At 48.5% G+C, this 6,000-nt stretch overlaps 1 protein-coding gene across 1 annotated transcript in view; it reads right to left on the bottom strand.

Annotated features, from left to right (window-relative positions):
- The window catches only part of grik1a (glutamate receptor, ionotropic, kainate 1a), a 140,185-nt gene that overhangs the window by 36,492 nt on the left and 97,693 nt on the right, over positions 1-6,000 (bottom strand). The window lies entirely within an intron of this gene.

The following is a 6,000-nucleotide window of genomic DNA, read 5'->3' as shown; positions in this document are numbered from 1 at the left end:
TCAATGTGGAGACTATATACAGAGGGTACCGGTACAGAGTCAATGTGGAGGCTATATACAGGGGGTACCGGTACAGAGTCAATGTGGAGGCTATATACAGGGGGTACCGGTACAGAGTCAATGTGGAGGCTATATACAGGGGGTACCGGTACAGAGTCAATGTGGAGACTATATACAGAGGGTACCGGTACAGAGTCAATGTGGAGGCTATATACAGGGGGCACCGGTACAGAGTCAATGTGGAGGCTATATACAGGGGGTACCGGTACAGAGTCAATGTGGAGACTATATACAGAGGGTACCGGTACAGAGTCAATGTGGAGACTATATACAGGGGGTACCGGTACAGAGTCAATGTGGAGGCTATATACAGGGGGTACCGGTACAGAGTCAATGTGGAGGCTATATACAGGGGGCACCGGTACAGAGTCAATGTGGAGGCTATATACAGGGGGCACCGGTACAGAGTCAATGTGGAGGCTATATACAGGGGGCACCGGTACAGAGTCAATGTGGAGGCTATATACAGGGGGTACCGGTACAGAGTCAATGTGGAGGCTATATACAGGGGGTACCGGTACAGAGTCAATGTGGAGGCTATATACAGGGGGTACCGGTACAGAGTCAATGTGGAGGCTATATACAGGGGGTACAGGTTAGTCGGGGTAATTTGTAGAGTGACTATGCATAGATAATAAACAGCGAGTAGCTGCAGCGTAAAAACAAAGGGGAGGGGAGGGTCAATGTAAATAGTCTGGGTGGTCATTTGATTAATTGTTCAGCAGTCTTATGGCTTGGGGGTAGAAGCTGTTAAGAAGCATCTTGGACCTAGAATTGGCACTCCGGTACCGCTTGCCGTGCGGTAGCAGAGAGAACAGTCTATGACTAGGGTGGCTGGAGACTTTGACCATTTTTTGGGCTTTCATCTGACACCGCCTAGTATATACAGTCGGAAGTTTACATACATCTTAGCCAAATACATTTAAACTCAGTTTTCACAATTCCTGACATTTAATCCTAGTAAAAATTCCCTGTCTTAGGTCAGTTAGGATCACCACTGTATTTTAAGAATGTAAAATGTCAGAATAATAGTAGAGGGAATGATTTATTTCAGCTTTTATTTCTTTCATCACATTCCCAGTGGGTCAGAAGTTTACATACACTCAATTAGTATTTGGTAGCATTGCCTTTAAATTGTTTAACTTGGGTCAAATGTTTCGGGTTGCCTTCCACAAGCTTCCCACAATAAGTTGGGTGAATTATGTCCCATTCCTCCTGACAGAGCTGGTGTAACTGAGTCAGGTTTGTAGGCCTCCTTCCTCACACAGGCTTTTTCAGTTCTGCCCACACATTTTCTATAGGATTGAGGTCAGGGCTTTGTGATGGCCACTCCAATAACTTGACTTTGTTGTCCTTAAGCCATTTTGCCATAACTTTGGAAGTATGCTTGGGGTAATTGTACATTTGGAAGACCCATTTGCAACCAAGCTTTAACTTCCTGACTTATGTCTTGAGATGTTGCTTCAATATATCCACATACTTTTCCTGCCTCATGATGCCATCTACTTTGTGAAGGGCACCAGTCCCTCCTGCAGCAAAGCCCCCCCACAACATGATGCTGCCACCCCCGTGCTTCACGGTTGGGATGGTGTTCTCGGGCTTGCGAGCATCCCCCTTTTTCCTCCAAACATAACAATGGTCATTATGGCCAAACAGTTCTATTTTTGTTTCATCAGACCAGAGGACATTTCTCCAAAAAGTACGATCTTTGTCCTCATATGCAGTTGCAAACCGTAGTCTGGCTTTTTTATGGCGGTTTTGGAGCAGTGGCTTCTTCCTTGCTGAGCGGACTTACAGGTTATGTCGATATAGGACTCGTTTTACTGTGGATATAGATACTTTTGTACCTGTTTCCTCCAGCATCTTCACAAGTTCCTTTTGCTGTTGTTCTGGGATTTATTTGCACTTTTCGCACCAAAGTACATTCATCTCTAGGAGACAGAACGCGTCTCCTTCCTGAGCGGTATGACGGCTGCGTGGTCCCATGGTGTTTATACTTGCGTACTATTGTTTGTACAGATGAACGTGGTACCTTCAGGCGTTTGGATTAATTTTACAATTTTTTATTGAGGTCTTGGCTGATTTCTTTAGATTTTTCCATGATGTCAAGCTAAGAGGCACTGAGTTTGAAGGTAGGCCTTGAACTACATCCACAGGTACACCTCCAATTGACTCAAATTATGCCAATTAGCCTATCAGAAGCTTCTAAAGCCATGACATCATTTTCTAGAATTTCCCAAGCTGTTTAAAGGCACAGTCAACTTAGTGTATGTAAAATTCTGACCCACTGGAATTGTGATACGGTGAATTATAAGTGAAACAATCTGTCTGTAAACAATTGTTGGAAAAATTAGTAGATGTCCTAATCGACTTGCCAAAATTATAGTTTGTTAACAAGAAATTTGTGGAGTGGTTGAAAAACTAAGATGACTCCAATCTACGTGTATGTAAACTTCCGACTTCAACTGAATGTCAGGAATCTTGGCCACAGTGATGTATTGAACCGTACGCACTACCCTCTGTAGCGTCTTACGGTCAGATGCCGAGCAGTTGCCATACCCGGCGGTGATGCAACCGGTCAGGATGCTCTCGATGGTGCAGCTGTAAAACGTTTTGAGGATCTGAGGACCCATGCCAAATATTTTCAGTCTCCTGAGGGGGAAAGGGTGTTGTCGTGCCCTCTTCACGACTGTCTTGGTGTGTTTGGACCATGATAGTTTGTTTTGTGATGTGGACACCAAGGAACTTGAAACTCACGACCCACTCCACTACAGCCCGTCCATGTTAATGGGGGGCCTGTTCGGCCCTCCTTTTCCTATAGATCAGCTCCTTTGTCTTGCTCACATTGAGAAAGAGGTTGTTGTCCTGGCAGTGACCTCCTCCCTATTGGCTGTCTCGCTGTTGTCGGTGATCAGGCCTACCACTGTTGTGTCGTAAGCAAACTTAATGATGGTGTTGGAGTCGTGCTTGGCCACGCAGTTGTGGGTGAACAGGGAGTACAGGAGTGGACTAAGCACACACCCCTGAAGGGCCCCCGTGTTGAGGTTCAGTGTGGCAGATATGTTGTTGCCTATCCTTACCACTTTGGGGTGGCCAGGATCCAGTTGCAGAGGGAGGTGTTTAGTCCCAGGGTCCTTAGCTTAGTGATGAGCTTTGAGGGCACTATGGTGTTGAACACTGAGCTGTGGTCAATGAACAGCATTCTCACACAGGTGTTATTTTTGTCCAGGTGGGACAGGGCAGTGTGGAGTGCAATAGAGATTGCATCATCTGTGGATCTGTTCGTGCAGTATGCAAATTGGAGTGGGTCTAGGGATTCTAGGATAATGGTGTTGATGTGAGCCATGATCAGCCTTTCAAAGCACTTCATGGCTACATACGTGAGTGCTACGGGTCGGTAGTCATTTAGGCAGGCTACCTTGGCATTATTGGGCACAGGGACGATACTACGGTGGTCTGTTTGAAACATGTTGCTATTACAGACTCTGTCAGGGAGAGGTTGATAATGTCAGTGAAGACACTTGCCAGTTGGTCCGCACATGCTTTGAGTACACGTCCTGGTAATCCGTCTGGCCCCGCGGATTTGTGAATGTTGACCTGTTTATAAATGGTCTTGCTCACATCGGAGAGCATTGATCACATAGTCGTCCGGAACAGCTGGTGCTCTCATGCATGCTTCATTGTTGCTTTCATTGAAGCAAGCATAATACCACCCGGGTCGTGTTTCAATCGTAATGAAATCAGACCTTTCATGTAGACTTGATTGTGTGTTTGAGGATAATTGTCTTGCTGCATGACCCACCTACGCTTTCTCATCTTCAGCTCACAGACGGATGGGCCTGACATTCTCCTGTCTCTGATACAGAGCAGAATTCAGGGTTCCTTCAATAAGACAAATGATCCAGGTCTTGAGGCAGCAAATCATCCCCAAACCATCACACTACCACCACCGTTGGTATGAGGTTCTTACTGTAAAACCTATCACCTCGTTCAAAAAGTTTTGAAACATCTCCTCAAATAGTCTTGATGATCATCCAGGTTCTTCTTCAACTTTTTTGGGGGGGACGAGATTGGTCCCATTATGTCTGGCGAAAACCTAACAGTTTTCTCACAGCCATTAAACTCCATAGCTGTTGCTATAAAAAGATACCTATACAATGTCTGATTTGTTATTGTTAACCAATCGCTGAACTTCTTCATGAGGCTTTTTTTTAAAGAAAAAGCTCCCTGGTCTTTGTAGTTGAATCTGTGTTTGACATTTAAATGATTGAATTGGACCTTACAGATGTATGTGTGGGGGACAGGGAAAGTAATTAAAAAATCATTAATTCCTACAGTGAGTGAGTCAGTGTGTGTGTAACTACATGATTCCATATGTGTTATTTTATAGTTTTGATGTCTTCACTTTTATTCTACAATGTAGAAAATAGTAAACAAAGAAAAACCCTGGAATGTGTAGGTGTGTCCAAACTTTTGACTGGTACTGTATATTATACATAATGTCGGATTCATCACTCCAGAGAACACGTTTCCACTGAGTCCAATGGTGGCGAGCTTTACACCACTCCAGCCGACCGAGGGTATCCAGGGGATAGTTTTTGGGGGGAGAGAGAGAGAGATATTATCTTTAAAAAAAAGAGAGGTCTTTGGAGGCCTGGAAACACTATCCCCACCCCCCCATCCACTCTTTCCTCCACTCCCCACCCCCCATCCACTCTTTCCTCCACTCCCCACCCCCCATCCACTCTTTTCTCCACTCCCCACCCCCCCATCCACTCTTTCCTCCACCCCCCCATCCACTCTTTCCTCCACTCCCTACCCCCCCATCCACTCTTTCCTCCACTCCCCACCCACCCCCCATCCACTCTTTCCTCCACTCCCCATCCACTCTTTCCTCCACCCCCCATCCACTCTTTCCTCCACTCCCCACCCACCCCCCATCCACTCTTTCCTCCACTCCCCACCCACCGCTCATCCACTCTTTCCGCCACTCCCCACCCCCCCATCCACTCTTTCCTCCACCCCCCCATCCACTCTTTCCTCCACTCCACTCCCCACCCCCCATCCACTCTTTTCTCCACTCCCCACCCCGCCATCCACTCTTTCCTCCACCCCCCATCCACTCTTTCCTCCACTCCCTACACCCCCATCCACTCTTTCCTCCACTCCCCTCCCCCCCATCCACTCTTTCCTCCACTCCCCACCCACCCCCCATCCACTCTTTCCTCCACTCCCCACCCACCCCCCATCCACTCCCCACCCACCCCCATCCACTCTTTCCTCTACTCCCCACCCACCCCCATCCTCTCTTTCCTCCACTCCCAACCCCCATCCACTCTTTCCTCCACTCCCCAACCCCCATCCACTCTTTCCTCCACTCCCCACCCCCCATCCACTCTTTCCTCCACTCCCCCCCATCCACTCTTTCCTCCACTCCCCACCCCCATCCACTCTTTCCTCCACTTCCCACCCCCCTCCATCCACTCTTTCCTCCACTCCCCACCCCCCCATCCACTCTTTCCTCCACTCCCCACCCCCCCATCCACTCTTTCCTCCACTCCCCACCCCCCATCCACTCTTTCCTCCACTCCCAACCCCCCATCCACTCCTTCCTCCACTCCCCACCCCCCCATCCACTCTTTCCTCCACTCCCCACCCCCCCATCCACTCTTTCCTCCACTCCCCACCCCCCCATCCACTCTTTACTCCACCCCCCATCCTCTCTTTCCTCCACTCCCAACCCCCCATCCACTCTTTCCTCCACTCCCCCATCCACTCTTTCCTCCACCCCCCCATCCACTCTTTCCTCCACTCCCCCCATCCACTCTTTCCTCCACTCCCCCCCATCCACTCTTTCCTCCACTCCCCACCACCCCATCCACTCTTTCCTCCACTCCCCACCCCCCCATCCACTCTTTCCTCCACTCCCCACCCCCCCAT

This window comes from Salvelinus alpinus, chromosome 24, assembly GCF_045679555.1.
Source record: "Salvelinus alpinus chromosome 24, SLU_Salpinus.1, whole genome shotgun sequence".
NCBI lineage: Eukaryota > Metazoa > Chordata > Actinopteri > Salmoniformes > Salmonidae > Salvelinus > Salvelinus alpinus.
Note: the sequence above shows the minus strand (reverse complement) of the source record. Positions and strands in the feature narration are given on the sequence as shown.